This window comes from Ruditapes philippinarum, unplaced genomic scaffold (genome assembly GCF_026571515.1).
Source record: "Ruditapes philippinarum isolate M1 unplaced genomic scaffold, ASM2657151v2 ctg14570_1_1_1_1, whole genome shotgun sequence".
NCBI classification, from domain to species: Eukaryota; Metazoa; Mollusca; class Bivalvia; order Venerida; family Veneridae; genus Ruditapes; species Ruditapes philippinarum.
In genome coordinates this window covers 1-22700 of record NW_026862295.1, presented here as the reverse complement: position 1 = coordinate 22700, position 22700 = coordinate 1, and the positions used below count along the sequence as shown (strand labels likewise).

Below are 22700 nucleotides of genomic sequence, written 5' to 3'. Positions count from 1 at the left end.
TGATGGTTTTGTCATGAACTTTCCAAATTTAGTTAATATGTCACAAAAATATCAAATTGCGATTGAAATGTCACTGTACATGTCCTACAAACGTAGACGAAACGTCACTTATCTAACAAACTTGGTTAGAAACGTCACGTATCTCACAAACTTGGATAGAAATGTCACAGTTTTAACACATGATTTAAATGTCTGATACTAGTAGTCGTAAAAACAATATTCCTTTCATGAGAAAATAAACAGTCATGTGACACCACAATATCCTTATAACATTCAATAAAGATATGACATTACAACATTTTGATATTGTTATTGTATTTAACGTTGATCCCAAACAGAAAAGGTCATATTATGACTTTCCATTGCAGAAAGACATATATATAAGGGCCCCTTCTATTCGTGAATTATTTCGAGCACGACTGAACAGAACCATTGATATTCGTAAGCCAGCTAGAAATGTACAAAAACTCGCAAAAATGCGCATGACATTAATATTAAGACACTAAAAACTGTTGCTTTTTCTCGTGCTCTTATTTTGATATATAATATGTAAAAACTAAAGTAAAACATCATTTATTACTAGTCATGTAGTGTCAAGACATCAGCTTAATCTAAGGAAATGAAGTTTCTTTCATGAAAGTAAAAGAATCTAATATAAAATCATACTGCGTTGCTTAATAACTTTGTTTTACACACAAGAAAATCTCATTGACAGGAAATTGTATCTATGTCTTGCTTTGAGAAGTACTTGGAATCTTATATTTGCGATGCATGTACAAAACTAGATCGCTTTACTTTCATTCTTTTTATCAAAGACACAATTTATACACTCCCATTTAAAACTATTGATAAAGGTCACAGAAGAGTAATATTGCAATAAATGATTTCAAATTGATAAAACAAAACTTTTATCATTACGTCACATTATAGCCTTATGATAAAAGATTAAAACAAAACAACACTTATAATAATTGACTAAAATATGATAAACACGATCAACAAGAAAAGACGGCGTTCAATGAACGCAACAACCACACAACCCAGCAACAAGAATCAGCGGCTGCGGGGTCATCCGTGGCGTGACAACACATTTCTAGTTATTAAATGAATTTTAAAGCCATATGTTACCTTAAATTTCTGTGTATGTACACTGTTTTTAATATTTGAAAAAAAAATATGAAAAATAAATTGATTATGAATTTTGCAGAGCTTAAAGCTTGAAGGATACAATTTGGTTTGTTTCCTTTAGTAAAGGTTTAACCAACATTAAACACAAGAACTATTAACTATTAAAATATTAACCAAAACGTTTTCTTGTTTCAGATTTATTTGGATTGTTTATAAAGAAGAACAAGTCAATGACTTTGATGTATTAATCGACCTTTATGCAAACTTTTATTGTGCTGCATTCCTTTTGGTATCACAAATGTTTGTAGTAATGCATATTGCATAATAGGGGTTAAGTATTTGGGCAGTATTAAATAAATCTAAACAAGAATCTGTAACAGAGTTACCAACGTCCCCCGCGTCGGGGAAGTTTTATATGAAGCATAAAATTGTGCTATTTCAAAAGATTGAGGTATGAATCTAAGGACTTTCAGTCCAATTATGATCAATGCTATATCTGCAAATGCAACAATAAATTTATTAAAGAAATAAATAAAACACTGAATTTAAAAATCTATCATGTTAAGCTTTGACCTCAAAGTGTGACCTTGACCTTAGAGGTAGGGGTGCAGGTGTTGTGCATGACATATCGTCTGATTATTGTAACTACTTGTATCAAGTATTTTCAAAATCCCTTGAACTATGAAGAAGTTATAGATGGGACACAAGATATATCCTCTTACAGACTATGTTAATCTTTGACCTCTTAGTGTGACCTTGGAGGTAGGGACCCATGTTTTGCGCCTGACATATCATCTTGTTATTGTGATTATTTGTGCAAAGTTTTTTTTAAAAATCCCTTGATCTATGAAAAAGTTATGGACTGGACACAAAATATACCCTATAACAGACTATGTAAATCTTTGTCCTTTACATGTGACATTGACCTTGGTAGGGACACTGGTGTTATGCATGACATATCTTATCATTGACCAAATTCGAACTTGACCTGTATTTTCATATGTCAAATTTGAGTTGAATGTGTGCAACAGTTACTAAGATGATGAACGGAAACTGATGATGACGGAATGACAGAATGACGGAAAAGGGTAACACTATATGCCCCGGCCATTTTATGGCGAGAGCATAAAATTTTTGCCTAAGCTTTATGTATAATTTTTTTTTTCAAATAGTCAAGTTGATATGAAAAAGAACATCATGATATGATAGTGTTCAAATGTAATCATACTTGTATGATTCAATTTAAATGTCTGTTGACACAATGCAAAATAATGAGAATATTTTATGCCGTGACCAAGGTCTAAAAAGTAAAACATAGTAAATTTGCATTATAAAAAATAATTTATTGCACAGTTTTTACATATAGTTTACACAATAAAATCACATGTATGTAAATGACTAGCAATCAACATATGCAAAGGACATTGGTTACAATTCATGAATTGCAACAAACATTTCATTAAAAACAATATTAAATACTCCTAATAAATAGAAGATCAAATTTTTAGCTCTTTTATCAAAGAAAACAATTGGGCAGTTAAAAAATTTATTGTATATAATACATCAGTGATCACATATATGTGTTGCCTCATGGAAATTATGACATGTTACATAGCTGTGTATAAATGTCTATTTTACTATATTATATATAACTATACTTAAGCTAATAACCTGTCAAAATTTTAATAACTTATATGTCTTGACAGCAGTAACACAAACTTTTGGGCAGAAAACGGTGAAATTAAACATCATACATGTATTTCAGCATACTGACTGACATGTAAAATAATTTAACTTCTACAAATGATTAAATTAATTGAATGTATTTTAATACAAGAAATTTTTAGCTTACTACACCAAAACATTATATTTTTTACTTCTGCAAAAGTTAAATGGAATGTCTGGAATGCATTGTATGACATTGTTCCACATTTATTTCAAACAAGACATTGAACTGAAAAAACACTTTGGCTGGACTACCTCTAATCTTTGTTTAAACTTTCAGCTTAAACCATCAATCTGTTTCTGAATAGTTTCCAACTGAAATGAAAAATAGATACCCATGTTAACACTAAATTTTTTTCTTTTTTAAAGTCTCTTTAAGTTTTCCATCACAGCAGAACTGTAAAGTATATAAGGTGACAGCAGCTTTACTGGTGAAAAAGAAGGCTTCAGAAGCCCATCAATGAATTATTTCCGGCACATCAGTAGATCCACAGACCTACTAGATGCCGAGCTGTCTTACATAAAAGAATCAAAGTACCTATTGATATTTAAACCCACTGTGGTGAGAGGCAAGTGATTACAAGTGACATGACCATAACTACTCATACAAAGAAGCCTTTTAACAATATCAGGATATTACTTACATTTTATTAACTTTTCAAGGGCTGGTTTGTTACTACAAGTTTCAAAGGAACTGACTGCCAGTAACTGATAAGGTTTCTTGTTTTGGCAACAGAAAAAAAAATCTGACCAAACCTGTAACAATTTTATCTTAAATTTTACACTTTGATATAAATACAGATTAACTCATTCTTTTAAATAGTGCCTGGTTGTAAAATTGATTTATCACACACCCGTGCCGATTTTGCGACTCCGTAAATTTTGTAATGCCAGCCGTGCATATATTTTGACGTGACATCATTAGTGTTAAACAAACATAGTGTAAAGACGCGCTAAATGTAAGCGTTATACTATAGGCGCGTCAATGAAAAATAACTCTTATTTCACTATAAACGGTCTTTATTTTTGGTATGTGACAAATAAAATATTAAATTCGTGTAAGTTCATTAATGAATTTATTGCACTCGTTCAATAAAATAATATTTTGCCCGCCAGAGGCTCGCAAAATATAGTTTTATTCAACTTGTGCAATAAATTTAGTATTGAACTTACACTCATTCAATATCCTCTATATAATTCATCATGAGTGAACTCCATTCGTATCTTTTCTTTATCTTCCTGCCCTTCACGATGGACACCAAGTTCAAACATAGCATTTGGTAATTTATTGATTGGGCCATTTGTAAATTTAATCTCCAATTTATATCTGTTAACTGTAATTGAAAGCAAAATTTATAAATTGTTAGATGCAATCAATTTAAAACTTGAAATTGAACAAAAATGCAGTCCCTTTATGAAAATCCCTTTTATAAATAGATAACTTTTATCCCATAGCAAAAGTTTATTCTTCCTTTTAAATTTAATACTCGGTTGAAAATTTCTTAAGATTTTAGAATTAAATTCTCAAAATATAATTGGTTTTACAAATAAAATATCATTGATTAATTTAGAAATTGATGATACCAAAGACATGTAAAAATCTTGTTATACATTGTATTCAAAATAAAAGTTTCATATTCTTAAAAAACTTTGATATTTAATGATATCTTTATTATATCAAACTGTTAATTTAAATTAGTCTTACTATATAGAGGATATTGAATGAGTGTAAGTTCCATACTAAATTTATTGCAGGAGTTGAATAAAATTATATAATGCGAGCCTCTGGTGAGCATAATATTATTTTATTCAACGAGTGCAATAAATTCAGTATGGAACTTACATGAATTTAATATTCTATTTATCACATGCCCAAGATAAAGACCGTTTAAAGTGAAATAAGAGTCATATTTCATTGTCGCGCCTATAGTTTAACGCTAACATTTAGCGCTCTTTACACTATGTTTTTATCACGCTTGTTATGACATCACGTCAAAATATATGCATGGCCGTGCAATACCATATTTACGGAGTCGCAAAATCGGCACGGGTGTGTGATAAATGATTTTATGACAATAATGAGGTCAAAACTATTAGAAAGACTTGCTTGATTTGGCAATTTATAGAGTCCTTTGTCTTAGATTCTGTATTTATAACTTCCCGTCCGTTCGTGGTCCATGATTCAACAATGGTATCAACCTGTTTCGTATAAAAAGAATATTTTTATATTACAAACTAATGCTAACGCTCTTGATTATTATTAAAATAGGGTTCAGCTTATAACGATTCGTATTCTTAGTACATTTTGGAGTTACTTCCCTTCGACTATTTGTTAATAATTAGTTGACTGGGTTGCAAGGCTTTTCTTAAACAGTTTAGTACGGTAATCCTATCTAAGATATCATGCCCTTGTATGGATGTTGTAAGCCACATTTATAGCCTGCCATGTGAGTCACAAGCATTGAGCCTGAAACTACTTACTGTTTGGTCAACCTAGTAAAGTCACTGACTAAATCTAAATCTGTTTTTACATGCAAGTCATAAAGCACCATCACACAGTGGTGTATAAAATCTCATCCAAAACACTTATGTATATATAATTATACATGAAGTTGGAAAACCAGGGCTAAAACTAATGACTTGGGAATTTGTAGTCAGAGTGTAACCACTGGACCATTATACCCACTATGAATCAAACTCTACATACTCAGTGTAACCACTGGACCATTATACCCACTATGAATCAAACTCTACATACTCAGTGTAACCACTGGACCATTATACCCCCTATGAATCAAACTCTACATACTCAGTGTAACCACTGGACCATTATACCCACTATGAATCAAACTCTACATACTCAGTGTAACCACTGGACCATTATACCCACTATGAATCAAACTCTACATACTCAGTGTAACCACTGGACCATTATACCCACTATGAATCAAACTCTACATACTCAGTGTAACCACTGGACCATTATACCCACTATGAATCAAACTCTACATACTCAGTGTAACCACTGGACCATTATACCCACTATGAATCAAACTCTACATACTCAGAGTGTAACCACTGGACCATTATACCCCCTATGAATCAAACTCTACATACTCAGAGTGTAACCACTGGACCATTATACCCACTATGAATCAAACTCTACATACTCAGTGTAACCACTGGACCATTATACCCACTATGAATCAAACTCTACATACTCAGTGTAACCACTGGACCATTATACCCACTATGAATCAAACTCTACATACTCAGAGCTTTTTCCTCTATAAGAGATGCCTTTTAAGACAGCTTCCCCCTAAGAAAATACTTCTAAACTGTGCAGTTTTGCCTTAAAGTTCACTTTACAAAAAGTTTTTTATGGAATGTTGAATGCTGGAGCCTCTATCAGACAGGTGAGTGGCTGTTCATAAAAAAATTAAATATCGATAAAGTATTATTTTAATAGAAAATGTTATAATTTTATTATTCTCAATATGTTCATTCTTTTCGAAATAAAATAAAAGTAGGATCTATTGGTATTATTCTTTTTTCATATATAAGCGAAAACTCAGGGTGATCGGTTAGAACTTTTGTTCAGTGTATTATTTGAAATTTAGTAATTTAAATATTAAGTTTACATGTCATAGGTAAATGGCCATATCTTCATTGATTTTCAATGAATTTTGATTTAATTTTCTTTATTATCTCACTAAAAGATTGCTCTTAATTATTATAGTGATGTGGCATTTTTAAATGAAGAACTTTATCTTTTGGGAGAGTTTAAGTTGGTGTAATTTTTCTTGTTTATTGTTAAATTAACTATTTACCACATATTTGATATACTGTATAGGGTCAGATTTGTTCACTTTTTCTTGTAACGTGATGTCGACCTCAGGCAAGGTCAGGGTCCACGGCAGAACCTCCATGGGCCGCTTCTCAACAATGTTTGAATCCTTAATACCACAGTCCTCCGCCAGGTCCTGCGTTGCAGCACCAAAGGGGAGGACTGGGCCTTTAAACCTATTTAGTGTATAGGCAAGTTGCATGTTATTGTTATGAAATCTATTAATAGTAACAAATTGCTGATAAGATATAGTAATTTTATATTTACAATAACAAACCTATTTTTTATGAAACAGCTTAGTATTTTATATCATTAGAAAGGTCATTTTACTCATATTTAAAAAAATTAAAAAATAAATTTACAAAACGCTTTCATTTTTTCTTGGTAAAGAGTTAAACTTGGTGCTAGAAAACTATTGAAATAACAGTTAAAAAATAGCTGAGCATTCTTTTCTAAAAGCAAAAAATGAAAATCCGCTTACATTTCAAAAATATGAATGTAAAAAAATTTCAAATGATATAAGAATCTAAAAAATCGATCCACAAATAAAAAAGTTATTAGAATTTAAATATTCTAGTGCTATATAATGCATATAAATATTGGTTCTTCTTGCCAACCGGCAAATCTGCTAAATTCTGGTAGCAGGTGCTTGTGATGTCATCAGTCAACTTGCCTGTGGCCTTTTCCCAGCAGTCCACGTACCGGGTTGTCTGCCGCAGAGGCTCGAAACCCGGGTATAATTTATAACAACATGCAATGACAACAATTAATTGAAATACTGCATGTGTATAAATATCAAGTGTGAAAAATAAACAATGGTAAAATCGCACGTAGACACAATATATTGAACAAATACAAAAGGTTATGTTTATTGCACCGTCAAACTATTATAATAGTTTTATTTTAAAATAATCCAAGCTTCGGATGATCGAAACAAAAAGAACAAGTAATGAACTTTTTTTCTAATATTTTATTTCATGACGGATAGTCATATACATAAAGACAAATTCCCATCTACAAAAGCTGATATGGTAATGTTATTATACAATACAGGTAGTTGACATATTCCGACATACATGTAGACATAGTGAAAGGCTTAATTTTCTGCGGTGTTTAAATCTGCAGTGTCGTTTTAAACCGCAGAAATAGCAGAAATAAAGTTCCTGCAGTAAAAGTACTTATACGGTACCAAGCGTGCCTTGCAACTTCTCTTCCTCATCTTTGGAAAACATTCTCTCATCCTAAAAATAATAAATTAACTTTTTTACAAGACCATAAGACTTATGTTAAAACAAGCAATTATCATAGTATTGCAAGCAATCCATAAGTCCCCTACCGGTAAGAGCCCAAGCAACATTCTGAAGGGCCATTGGCCATTCACTTATGTTTCTATTTTAAGTGATCACAGTGAACAGTTTTTATGTACAGACAGACAGACAGACTGAAGGACACTCTTAAGTTATTTTTTAAACATCCCTGTTATCAAAATAAAACATTTTTAAAGCAAAATTTTTAAAAAAGGAGATAACCATGTCATACATGATGTGAGTGTAACAAAGAACAATTAGTAATGAAGGTATGAATATTGAATGTTTATTTTGAATTTGAAGTAAATGAAAGTTAGAAGAACGAATAAGAAAAATAAAAAGTTTAAAGAGGAGATAATTCTGGAAATATGGATAATAGATTTATAAACCTTGTCATATTATGTCATATTATTATGATGTGGGAGTTTGAAGAAAATCCTATCATAATTGAAAAAAATTACCAATTTCTCAAAAAAAAGTCAAGTTCAAAAGGGGCATAATTCTGGAAATAGTCTTGCTAGAGTATTGAACACTCACAAATGTTGAGTGATAATAAGAAACATTTATATGAAGTTTGAAGTAGATACGTTCAGAAAAAAGAAGTTATTAAAAAAAACAATGTTTTTTCATGAAAATTTTAAGTTCCAGGGAGGTAGTTCTGATAAATTTTGTGCTAGAGTTGTAAACTTTGTCACATATGATGTGGTTGATGACTAGCAACTTATATTTAAAGTTTGAAGAAAATACCTTAAGGAATAAAGAACTTATAGTGAAAAAACTGAAAAACTAGAAACAGAAATCTTGAAATTCAGTCTATTTGTTGCCATAACAACCAGAATTTTCAATACAGGAAGATAAGAAAAGAATGTGCATAATTTCCATACTGCCATCTACCAATATGTCAAGTTTCATAAAAATATTTTCAGTAATTTTTGCATTATCACTCGATCCAGGTTATGTGTTAAATTTGCCATATTTTCAGTTTATTTGTTGCCATAGCAACCATAATTTTCAACATAGGAAAAAAAGAAAAAGACGTGCATAATCTCCATACTGCCATCTATCCATATATCAAGTTTCATAAAAATATTTTCAGTACTTTTTGCGGTATCGCGGGATCCAGGTTATGTGTAAAATTAGCCATATTTTCAGTCTATTTGTTGCCATAGCAACCAGAATTTTCAACATAGGAAGAAAAGAAAAAGACGTGCATAATCTCCATACTGCCATCTATCCATATATCAAGTTTCATTAAACTATTTTCAGTACTTTTTGCGCTATTGCGGGATCCAGTTTTGTGGACGAACAGACTGACGGACGGACAGACGGACAGACGGACGGAGGGTAAACCTAAAGTCCCCTCCGGTAAACCGGTAGGGGACTAAAAACAAGAATGACTTCCATCATCAATTCATTATGATGGCATGAAAAAAGCAGAATTTTTAGTATGAACACAATTGTCACTGTCTATAAAAATAATTATTACTTGCATGAGGATAAACATTAAACAAGTTATAATTACAATCTAACAATAGTTTCAAAGTAATTAAAAACATAATCAAATTTTATCTAGTTTTTCATCATACTGTCCTAAGATGATAATTTGGTCTTAACGTACATGGGAAAGTTGAAAAACGGGGTTATCTTGATTATTAAATAGACCTTTCTATCTTAAACGGATTTCGTAAACGGACTTCGTGATACGGAATAAAGTTGGGGATTTTCTCAAAACGTAAATAATTTTTCAAAACGTAAATAATAAAAATATGAATATGCTAAAACTGTAATACAGCGGGTTTTCTTACATACATGTGCTAGTTATAGTATTTCTATAAACCATCAACACATTAAAGATGGAGACAATACATGTATTAACATTATTTATATAAAGACCAAATAAAAACAAACAAACAACAAACGAACAAAAAAAAAAACAAAAACAAAAAAACACAATACAAGTTACTTCATTCATATACTCTATTGTAGTGTAAATTTTTCAACCAATGACAAAGAAGCGATTTTTTCAAGATATACTAGTAAGTGTTGGTACATGGCGTGAAAGCAGGACATCACTACTGTCACTGTTGACGCCAAGTTCATTTGTATAATATGTAGTAACATTTCAGTGGGAATTGCACGATATCTTGAGCGTTAGAATTATACAAACATTGCCATCTGAATGTGTTTTCATAGCGTGGAAGTCACAGTATCCAGAATAGAATTGTTCTGTGGCTTATCCATTGGTCGAACTAATTTGTGTGATGTTCCATCTTTTGCACCAACTGCAGGATACAGTCTTTCCCAGTGGCCACTAATCTATGGTTGGTCAAGTGATGTTATTCGCAAATGTTGTGTAAAATGTAGTATAAATGTGCGAATTTCAATATGCACATAAGCAGTGCACACATTGAACATTGTGGAAAGTGTTACCATTCAGGGATGGGTACATGTAACATCTTATCCATATCACAATCGATAAGATTATATTTACTGACCACTGTAATTGTAAGTTTTTAGATATATTATGCTCATCCTTAAGTAAATTATTTTTATCACATAAATTTATTGAAATCTTCATAATTCTTACTGAATATGTCTAATTTGAATAAAAGAATGAATAAACTATGTATAAACTAAACTGCGTTCTCTATTAAAGATCAAGTAAAATTGGTCTTTTCTTAAAAAAAAAAACACCAGTTTTTCTAATGACACTATATATTCATAGTGTGGCCTCCTATGGTGTGTAGAGTTTTAAAGATAACATATATACTTTGTGTAAAGTCAAAACATGTTTTTTTATATTTACAAACAATTAACAATCAATATTTTCTAATATCAAATTTGAGCATAGTATATCTTTAAGTAATGTTGATATTAATGTTTCTTATCTTTTACCAGTTATATTTCAAAGAAATTGTACACATTTTCTGAGAAAATTTGGAAAAAAAGTTTCTTTCGGAATCATTTGAAAATAAACGGTTGCGAATATCTAGTACAGAGTCTAGAGGTGGCATTATTACGGCAACTAAACATAACCATGTACGGTTGATATATTCTGGAGCATCTGGCGGGGATTGAACTAAATTAGGAAGTGCTAAAAGTTAGCCTTCGCCTACAAGCGTTCATTCTAAAAATCTAAATACGATGCAAACAGTATAGTGTTGCAGCGAAAAGAAACACAGTTGTTTAACATAACAAAAAAAAATTGACGACACACGTATAATAGACAGGTTTTCCCACTCAAAGGTATAACTGTAAGAAAATCGGCAACTTTTGAGGACCTAGGGTTTAATGTTAGTCGGTATAACATATGTAATTCTAACGCTTGATAATTTTGCGCAATTTCACACTGAAGCTTTTCTACATTTTATACATACTTTAGTAACAGTGATATTTATACAAATATACATACGACGAGTGCCGGGTGTAACAAATGTTGCAGCAGGTCAATGTAATCGACCGGCTCATCGCAGGGATTGTGAACAAATAAGAGACAATCACGCTCTCTACAGGAGATCCCCCCCCAACTTGGCGTCAGCAGGGACAGCAGTAATGACATTTACCATTAGTCTTGCTTTCACAGCACTCAAAACGTAATGGCATGTTGGTCATTGGTTGAAAAATTAGCACTACAACAAAGAATACATGAATTAGGAAACTTGTATTTTTTTTTTTTTTTTTTTTTTATATAAATTATGATTATATTCTCTTCTTCTTTAATGTGTTGATAGAAATATTATAAAAAGCATATACATGTACAATAACCGCTGTAATAAATGTTTAGCGTACTGATTACTTTATTTTCCTCGCATTATTCTTTTGAGAAAATCCCCAAATTATTCCATATTACGAAGTCCGTTTACGAAGTCCATTTCAGATAGAAAGGTCTATTATCCCATATCGTAAAAGTAAACACTTACATATCCTATATAGCGTTATTCTTACAGAATCGTTTGTGTATTACCGTTATGGCTCTGTCGGTAGGTCGGGGTAATTGTAACTATTAGTGTTTTGTACTCATAGGTTCGAATCCCACTTAGTGTCATTTTATAACCACATTTTTTTCTTCTTACTCTGTTTTTTCATCATTATTCTTCAATTATTTTTCGTTTTCCATTTTACTTTCTTCTTATAATATATATTTTATAGTATATAATTATATATATTTTTTTATTTCCATTCTATTTTCTTTTTGTATTGTTTTGATCGCAGTGTAATAAAATATTCCATATCATATTCATGTATGTATATGAAAAAACCGGTCAAATTTGTTTTCTGAACAATTGACTGTTCTGAAGTAAACAAAAAGTATGTACCATGTTACCAATAGTCGAACTTCTGCCTTTACGGGTAAAACACACTGCTGTCACGGTTGCTCTATCTACTGCGCTAACAATTCATATGACATAAATACTATGTAGTTTTAATTTCATTTTTATAGGTTGTAACATTGATCTGCCTCACCTATTTTTTGCATTGTTATTGGTCTTTGTTATGTAAACAAAGGCTCAAGTTATCATCGTAGGACAGTACATGTGAACTTTTTTTGATGATCAAGTGGGCTGGGGGGGGGGGGGGGTCCTCCAAAAAAGGGAGCTTTTAGAATTTGCAATGAACAAAGAAGGGAGTTCTGACACCAGCAATAGGGAGATTTCTTTAATTTGTAAAATAACACCTTATCTTTAAGAAACATCTTTGAAAATATGGCTGCAGATTTAGTGGAAATCTCCCGCTAAAAATTGGAGAGTTCACATGTATGGTTTTTCATAAGGTACATATATGTGTGTCCAGTAATGTTTATTTAATAAATTCTTAAAACAAACTTACCTTTATATGTTATTTCTGTAAAATTCTAGTTTATTAAAATATCTAGTTTTATCATGCTTAAATATTTTAACTCTAGCTATTTGGGATTTTTCGAAGAAGATTTTTAAGTTTTTGCTATACACATATAAGGAAAATCAATGTCCCCAGGGGCAGGGCCAATTTTGCCCCAAAGGCTTTTATTTGAACAAACTTTGTAGAAACTCACTGAAAGATGTTTCATGCTTAATATCTAAACTCTAATTATTAAGGTTTTTTTAAAGAAGATTTTTTAAGTTTTTGCTATACACATAAATAAAATCAATGACCCCTGGGCGGGGCCAATTTTGACCCCCGGGCTTTTATTTGAACAAACTTTATAGACCCTCACTAGAAGATGTTTCATGCGGCATGGAGAGGTTAACAAGTTCAAAGTGAACACTTCAGTATTTTCAAAAAATTAATGTTGCACGTAATTCTTTAAACAGAAATTTTCTAAGTTAAGAAAATCATGGTGTAATCTGATTTAATTATTTCGTCAACACGACTTAGTTATCTCGTTCCCACGACTTAAACGACTTAGTACAGAAAAAACTTGATTTTTTTTCTTTGAAATAAAATAAATATAATTTGGCTTCACACAAATATTGTGCTTTAAATCATTTACACTGTAAGTGGGCAGTATGAATATACATTTGTACATTACAAAAAAAAATATATGGAAGTTTCTTTTAAAGACAGACACAACTTTACTTGACCTGTAATAAGGAAAGTAGATTCCTATACATTATGTGTATGTATTTTTATTCAAATAAAACATATTTAGTAACAATTTTATAGATTTCAATAAATTTTTGTGATAAAAATATGTTACTGAAAGATGTGCATAGTATATCATTAAGCACAAATGTATGGGAATGTGGTTGTATGTGGTTGTATGTGCAGGATGTCTGATCTTTAATCAGACACACATATGCCCAACATTTGAGCCGCGTCACAACAAAACCTACATAATTGGTTTGCGACTAACATGGATCCAGACCAGCCTGCGCGTCTGCACAGTCTGATCAGGATCCATGCTGTTCGCTTTCCAACTCTTTTACAAGTAGAGAAACTGGTTGCGTGGACGCGCAGGCTGGTCTGAATCCATGGTCGCAAACCCATTATGTTGGTTTTGACATGACGCGGCTCATTTGTTATTGACTATGCACATGTTACAAAATTAACATATTCCTTCTTTCCTTATTATACATGTATATTTTAATGTGTTACATACCTATTCGCCACTATTAGTGGCTCGGGGACATTTATTAAGTTAAAGGTAGCACTCCACACTAAATTTCAAGTTTCTGCCGTCAATGTCCTACAAGCAATATGTCTAATAAATCTGATCCCAAACTACACAACCTGGAAAAAGAAAACACATTTTGTTACGAACATATATGTCAAAACATTGCAAATCTGTAATGAAATCATCCCATGTGCAACAGTCAGGCAGTTAAAAAAATTCCAATTCATTCCGTAAAAGCCAAAAATCTATAGTGGTCCAAGACCCAAAACAACATTTTTCGTCCCTCCGGCAAAAAATACCTGCAAATATACGGACTACAGAAACTCTGTCACTGCTTTAGCAACTCCATCTGCATGCAAACTATCACAAAGAAATAGGTGCTTGGCCTTGTAGATTTTTTGCTATTGCTGAAAGTTTGTACCCCCCTGTAAAATCACTTGTTTTCACCCAGCATGCTGTTTAAAAGCAATGTTTACAAACAATGGCGGCCTTGACATCTATAATTAACAGCATGTTATTTCTAACCATGTTTTCGAATTTGCCAATGATCATATTACATGTTACAAAAACAAATTTCATGCTGAAAATGCATTTTAAAGACAACCAGTCATTTAAATCCACAATAGTCACTATATCCATGAAATCCTCCCTGGCCATTCGAAGCTGTGGCTTCATTTAGTGTGGTGTGCTGCCAAAGGCCAATCATTTTTGCTTTTTAATGTCCAAGTCATTAGATAAGACCTTCGCAGTACCTAGGCAGGTGCTTAACAACTGGATGACAACATAATATGTTTTGGTAAGGGAGTAAACTAAGAAGACTTTTGCATGAAACTGACACGTATATATTCCATCCAAGATCACGAACGTATATTTGGGGGTAGGGTAGGTGCAGCCCTTAAGCCAGGGCCTGAATCCACCACTGACTGTACGTGTAACTGTCCCATTGCATCACTTTTACGAGCATATTTTTTTTCTATCAGACTGAATACATATATAATTATATTGCATAATCCTTTACTACTTGTATTTATATTCTTTCAAATGCAATGTATGTGTTAAGCGCTTAGTAAGTATTTATATAATACATGTACGCAGTATCTATAAGGAAAATTCCTATGATAGGCGAATCGTGGAAAAAAATCCGTTGACATCCATAACAGAGTTCTTGCCCCTTAACAGTTAACAAGTCGTTAGACATAGTTTTAATTGTTTATCATAATGTAAGATATGGAATGCCGGTAGGGACATGCTAATTTGCTTAATTGCCAATTGCTGAATTGCTTATTTGCTAATTGCCGATTTGCTTATTTGCCAATGGCTGATAGTCTTAACGACAAATTTGCTTATTTGCCAAATTTGCTTATAAATTTGTTAACCGCTGGATTACGTATTTGCTTATTTGCCAATTGCTAATTTGCTTTTTTGCAATAGAAATACTTTACAATGTGCCGGAAATATATGGAAAATCTGACTACAGACAACCAGTTGAGTCAGATCTGTTTACTTTTACTAACAGTATTCTTGTAAATTCAGTATTTTTTCCAAGACTACTGTTGATCAATGAATTTAGTTGCAGTGATGCCTACGCAAATATATGTCTACAACTGATGGCTGACATTTCCTTGAGAACACAGACGCTTGGGGTCAGGTCCCGTACCCCAACGTGATACGTGCCCCTGTAAACACCCTTTTTAAAATATTTTAATATTTAAACACGAATTGGACATCGTTAAAACTGGTTTTCAAGCAATTTTTACATATGCCGGTATAAAAAATACCATATACCACCAAGTCTCAATAAAGTACTTAATGGTTTTATCGTTGTAACAAATGTCCAATTCGTATTTAAATAAATATTAAAATAGTTTTGATATAGTGTTAACAGACGCGTATCACGTTAGGGGCAGGATCTGACCCGCCAGCATCTGTGCTTGAGAATGCCTTATAATGTGTTGCAGCTATAGATCTGTTTGTGCAGGTTAAGTCAGAGATTGATGGCATAATAAAGTTAAACACTTGGGTAAAGATTGAAAATAAAAGAACTTGAAAACAAGACTATTTCTTATTTCATGGCATATAAAATGTCGTTATTCTCAGCAGATTTGTCACAGAGGGTCTCATTTTAGTGGTAGGAACACATAGTATCACGAATGATACATTTGGTGCATGCTTAACACGGTTGTTTGTCTTTGCACTTAAGCAATAGGCTGCGTTTTTAGCTCTGTAAGATTTTGAGATCATTTATGTCTGTGTGTGCATCAACATTTTGCTTTGGTTCAATGTTTTTGAAATTTGGTCACACTTTTCCATTTTTTCATGTTGTACATTTTACATGCTATCAGGTGACCATGACCATGATCATGACCTAGGGCATTATGGACAAAGCCTTTTTGAATATTGTGTATTCATGCTGCCTATTTAATGCTTATGTGAAGTTACAGTTAGATATAAGCAATAGTAACAGAGATATGACAGAAAAACAAAGGCTTCTCAGTACAATACATTGGTGACCTTAACCCTCAGTATATAACGGGCACAGCTTCTTCATGTACATGTACTTTGTATGCATGCTTGTAATTCAAAGTTTATGCAAAGTTGCAGTAAGATGCATGAATCAGCAAAAGTAACAGAGATATGACAGAAAAACAAGTTACCAAGAAAACCAATGCATTGGTGGGTAGAATAGCATCCCGAATAGTGGTGCTAAAACTGAAACTCAAGATAATTAAAAAAACAACTACTTTCTGAAACTGAATTTATTTTTTTCTATATTGATTAAAATGTATCCATCTGTCTTTCTACCTATATCCTAGGTAATGATGGATTGATCATAATTGTCACAAGTTATAATTAACAAAAACTTTATAAACATAATAACATGATATAGGTTCATGAGCTTGAAATAAAGTCTACAAAGACTTGTTATTTTGTATTAAGCAAGAACTTCGCGATTCGGACGTGTCGCCTGAAAAATTTATGTATATAAGCAAATAAGCAATTAGCAAATGGCAAATCAGCAAATTGGCAAATCAGCAATTAGCAAATAAGCAATTAAGTAGTTGGCAAATAAGCATAGTGGCATGTCCCTACCGGCAATCCATAGTAAGATGATCAAACATACTCCACAAAGCCTCAGACACCGAGCTTTATTAAGCATTTACACTGAATAATGGATATAAGCGAAAGCTAATAGTAATAACGCCATGCGAGCTTTAAATCAAATAAGTCACATTAGGGAACAAAAAATAGTCAATTTTAAATGACTTATACATAAAAGTAATACAAAAAAACTAAACCGTAAATGGTTTGTATAGAGCATGAAGAAAGGTTGTTTATGCATAAAGGTATATGATGTTAACATCTTGGTATTCCAAATGGCTTGTTCCAGTTTAATAGTTATCACTCAATGAAAGAATTGGTGACTACGAAATATTTGAATGAAATAAGGAAAAATGGAATCCAGCATAATGCAAAGTTTAAATATCATAAAGCAAGATGGAATCAAGCATAATGAGAGTTCTAATGTCATGTAGCAAGAGAGAATTGAGCATAATGCAAGTTCCAATGTCATCAAGCAAGATGGAATCAAGCATAATGCAAATTCCAATGTCATCAAGCAAGATTGAATTAAGCATAATGCAAGTTCCAATGTCATCAAGCAAGATTCTGATAGAATAAATGCATTAATTCTGTTCCATACCTTCCGGCCGTCTCGCTTCCGACTCCCGACGTTACGTTGGCCATCATATACTGCCACGGCAGTTGGATCATATGCGTTGTTAGCCTCGATTTCCACTTTGTATGACCCCAGTCGATCTAACTCCCGGCGACTGTAATGATGCATTCCAACTACTTAAACGTTTCTTAGGACAAATTTCTTCATTATACCTGAAGAGAAAAGAAAATCAGTAATAATGTTTTTGATATTGTGTCTTGTGTGTCTATAAGTGCGGGGCTTCAACTTTCCTACGTAACTTTAGTTGTCTTTTTTCCATTTGGAAAAGTTTCCTTCTCTTTGTTTTTCTCTCAGCTCAGTTCTTTTTTCTGCTTCATTTTCTCTTTCTTTCTAAATAATTCCTTTATTATCTTCTTGGTTAATCATGGCTGTTTTCTTTCTTCCTTTAATTTTATATCCTGTTGTTTCTTCTTTTCCTTTGCTTCAGTTTCTTGCTGTACATATGTACTTGTCAAGACTCTTGCCTTCCCTGGCTTCTTCTTTTTACCTTTAGACGAAGAAGGTGGTGGTGGCGCAACCAGCACATTAACAAATTCACACAAAATCATTTGGGATAAGTCCTGCTTTTACTAGTTAAGTTTAATTTTGTCGGGGCCAATCACCATTCAGTACCATGCAATGTTTTTTGAATAAATGACAACAGCTGACTGACTTCTGTGTGTATTTGAGTTTATTTATACTCGCCACCGGTTGCCCATATGGGCGAGTCCTCCAGAAGAGTATTAGTCATTTTATATTTTGGAGGATAGCGCAAGTCAGATACAGAAAGATGCCCCTATTCCAGAAGCTTCCCCTGGTTCTTCAATGTGCCAAGTGTTTAAGCACTCATAAACGGGAACTCAATTTGAAATCTCATCAGTAATTTAAGTTGGCCAGCCTGGGAATCGCACCCACTATGTCGAGATTACAAGTCTCGCGATCTAACCGATTGAGCTATGCGGACTGGTAGGACTGACTTCAAACTAGCTCGCGCCTTATCTAACAATCGTGTGATTACAATTGTAATTCAGCCATACCGCTCCATGATATTAGCAATGGTTAGCATAATATATTAAAAGTATTAGTTTGATTTTTATTAATTCACATTTATATTTTTATACGTTACAAATTATACAAAATATCATTATGATCTTAAACATATACATGTATATATATATATGCCCAAATCTCGTCAACTGGTACTTAAAGTCATCATTAAATTTAAAGGTTACTTTAAATAGCCTAGGTAATGTTTGCTAAGCTACAAATACAAAGGGCAGAGTTACTTCCCACTGTTTACAAATGGCCACTTGTTTACAATTTTAATTCGCCCATTGTGGCTGCTGAAGACATTGGATCGTAGACTGCTCTTCCTTTCTCTATCAAACACAAATATGCTTTTTCTCGTCGTATTTTAGGAGTGGTTATTTGCATATACAACGTAGAACAGATCAATGAAATACAAAATATATTCACCTTTCAAAATAAGCCGCCTTTGGTACTTTCAGATAACGCGAGCGAGAGAAAACGAGAACACAAAACTGACGACAATGGGATCATGACGACTTTAAGGCACTTTACGTTACTATACTGTACATTACTTGGAGGTCAAGACCGAAGTGACAACATTGTGTGTGTGTGTGTTTGTTTACCCTCGCCACCGGAAAGAGACCATATGGGCGAGCATATACTTCATTTATAACCTTTTTTAAAAAGGGGGAGCTGATGTTTAATTACTTATTGTTACATCCGTACATGTGTTTATGTGCATACCATATCCCCCATGACAGGGTAGTCTCTACGTACAACCTCTGCCATGGGAGGAAGATGGGGCAATCCCATACTAAGATTAAGAATTCTAAAATTAAATTATTAAAAAGCACTTATTTTAAAATTGGCCAAGACGTTTATAGAAGTTACCGTCTTTTATAACAGGTCTATCTAATATTTAATATAACTAAAAAATTTAAAAATATTACCTATAATTGTAGAGTTCGCATACTTGCGAAGAAGGCATGTCAGGAACGTTTTCTGACCAATTCATTGTGGGCTGACTGTTATTTATGTTGGTTTCTATTTAAATGTTATAAACCGTATACATTGGGATGCATAGTGACAACATTGGTTGGATTCCGACTTTTGTAAGGTTCGATGTTTGAAATCCACCAATGAAACAACAGAAATCCGGAAATCCTCCAATGGACAGACGGCCGGTGTAACATTAAATTTTGACCCTGTTGAGAAATGACCCTGGGGTCAATTTTCAACGGTCACGTGGTCAATTCTCAACGTTGAATTTTTGAACCACTTGTTGAATTTTGAACCACCTGTTGAAGGTGTTGAGAAATGACCCCGGTTCATAATTTAACGTTTAAAAATGACACCGGTTCATAATCTAACATTGAAAAATGACCCTGAATGTTTATTATATTAGAAGGCACAGCATCTATAAATACGTTTTCAATCCTATCTTTTTAAAGGCGCCTAACTGAGCTACAAAAACAGACTGAGCTGTCATGGTCAATTGTGAAAAGATAACATTTGAATTGCATAAGAATTGTGAGGAAAATTGATTATTTTTGCACCTCTGCATCAGAAGCTTTTGGTTTTTAGCATTCTTTGCAACATTTAAATTTAGTTTAATCATATTTTATTGCTTTTCTTTATGTACAAAATAGATACAATTTCACATGCAATACAAAGTTATTTTCAAGAATTTACATGTAGATCTATGATGCAGTTTTTAATTATAAAGCAAAAGGGTCGGGCCACAAGTTTTAACAACATTAGAGGGTTGGCCCTTCCCAATTAGTCTCAATAAAGGTAAAAAGATGTGCGTGAGTCTCGTTATAGTATTGATATTGATAATAGTACTGGTTGGGGACCACAAAAACCGGACAACCACTAAATCCGGACGGCCCCGAAAATGCTTAATTTAGTATTTTCTTTGTTCGGTGGTTGTCAGTCACTTTTTATCAACAATAAGTGCATGTTTCTTTAAAAATTAAGTAAATAAATGTATTTCAACCTCCGTAAATGGTAATATTTTAATTTATATTTCAAGAATGTTGACGTTGAAATTCGGGGGTAAAGAAAGCAATGCCTGACCTCATATACCAGCTATAATCATTCGCAGAGTGAATAATAGAATATCCAAAAGTTCAGCATTTGTTGCTGACATACTGTATATCATGTTACAAATCAAAAATCAAAACACCCAAGCTTTTATCTGAATTAAATCATATCATGAACATAGCTGTCCGGACACATGGTACTGTAGTGTTGACAATTTAGGTAATTTTGATACCCTCCTTGTCGAGCCTCAGATGTAAGTGTCAATACAATCAGAAATAAACAAACTAGTTTGTTAGTTAGGAGAAGAACCTAGCTCAAAACTGTGTCAAATTTGTTGGTCTCTAGGTTAAAAATTATGAACTCTGTACTGGAAATAATTAATATATGATGCTAAAAAAAACAGTGACTAAACATGATTTTGAAAGAAAAAAAAAGACAATACTGGCATGCGAGCAGTCCTACCCGTACAAAAATCATAGATGCTTAAACATTATTTTTTATTAAGCTCACTCACCAAAATTTGAATTTTACCCATCAATATTCGGCTCGTCACACAAATCATGGAAATTCCATCATGTTCTAAACATAGAATAACCCTTACTTATGAGGCCTCATATGGGGTACCGAAATTATCGATTATTTTGTATGAAGACTCATAAAGACTATAAAAATAAAAAAATATGTGACTGCTATACATTCTACTAAACCCTGTACATTAAACTTCTACATCTCGTTCACTTAAATTTGTTTTTCTTGCTAGACTCTGTACACAAGGAAAGACTGTTCTTCGCAAATTTTGATGAAAGCAGCCCGAGTTGATGGATGACCACTCAAATATAAGTAAAAGTATGTCTATATTGTATATTGAATACGGATTTTGATACAACAAATGCTTCTTGAACCCGATTTACAGGTAAACAATGTTTACATCAACATCGTTCGCAAATGTCAACAAAAACGGTACAATTTATCGCCGATTTAACAAAAAGTATTCAATTTGCAGAGAAAAGCAAATACTGCTCTAAGCCCTGGCATATTTAGCTTCACAAAAATGTTAAGTTTGGAAAAATCGATGGAGTTATGATGGAGAAATAAGTTGAAACATTACCTTTGGTGAACTCGACGTAAACATTTTACTTTCGTTTTTGGAGTTTTGAGGGGCTATGTCCGGTGGACGCTGTACAGTGATGCCAGTAGAGAAAAAAATAAAAAGAGTAGAAGAAGCCGTGTGTCGAAGTTCCCGCCCGTCCGTTTTATCCTTGATATGAGCACTCTTTAGGAACTAGAATTTAAACATTTTGAAACCTTCTTGATCGTTTGATAAAAAATTGAACATGATGAAATAACATGTTATTTTCTTCATCACTAAGGTTGTTGATACCGAATAATAATTTATAGGCACTTAAGATGGTAAGTACGTGTATTAATAAATAAGGTACACCTCTGATCAGTATACAGTGGGCATTTGAAAAAGTAATGGTCAGCGTCTTTAGAACGAAAACCGCATTCACAAATTGGATTGTCGCGTAAATGGTTATAGTGTAAATCGGCATTAAGATTGCTACACTTATTTCTAATTCTTGTGTGGTAACCTGACACCTGTAAGAAAGTATGGCGGTGCTTGAGGCTGAGAAAAAATAATTTTAAGTCTGGCTTTGAATGCTGAAAGTGACTTTTACGAGTATCTAGGTCTAAACTATTCCATACTTTAATACATGAGGGTATAACTGATTTCGAATAAATTTCTAATCGTCGGGCAACCGTTGCATAATTCTCGTTGTTTCTTAAATTATATATGTACTATTAAAT

At 32.8% G+C, this 22700-nt stretch overlaps 2 long non-coding RNA genes across 5 annotated transcripts; both read right to left on the bottom strand.

Moving 5' to 3' along the window:
- Positions 1-2450: 2450 nt before the first annotated feature.
- Positions 2451-4951, bottom strand: LOC132718580 (uncharacterized). Its single transcript, XR_009624112.1, has 2 exons — positions 3498-4951; positions 2451-3168 (listed from the first exon to the last, which is right to left on the bottom strand). It is a non-coding gene; the product is annotated as an uncharacterized LOC132718580 (long non-coding RNA).
- Positions 4952-4960: 9 nt separating this feature from the next.
- LOC132718579 (uncharacterized) lies at positions 4961-22355 on the bottom strand. 4 transcript variants are annotated; one of them, XR_009624111.1, is made up of 4 exons: positions 22000-22355; positions 17802-17989; positions 14087-14217; positions 4961-5052 (listed from the first exon to the last, which is right to left on the bottom strand). It is a non-coding gene; the product is annotated as an uncharacterized LOC132718579 (long non-coding RNA). The 4 variants fall into 4 exon arrangements; XR_009624108.1 differs by lacking the exon at positions 4961-5052 and adding an exon at positions 5060-7941 and having other exon boundaries at positions 22000-22343; XR_009624109.1 differs by lacking the exons at positions 4961-5052; positions 22000-22355 and adding exons at positions 5060-7941; positions 21406-21674.
- Positions 22356-22700: the final 345 nt, after the last annotated feature.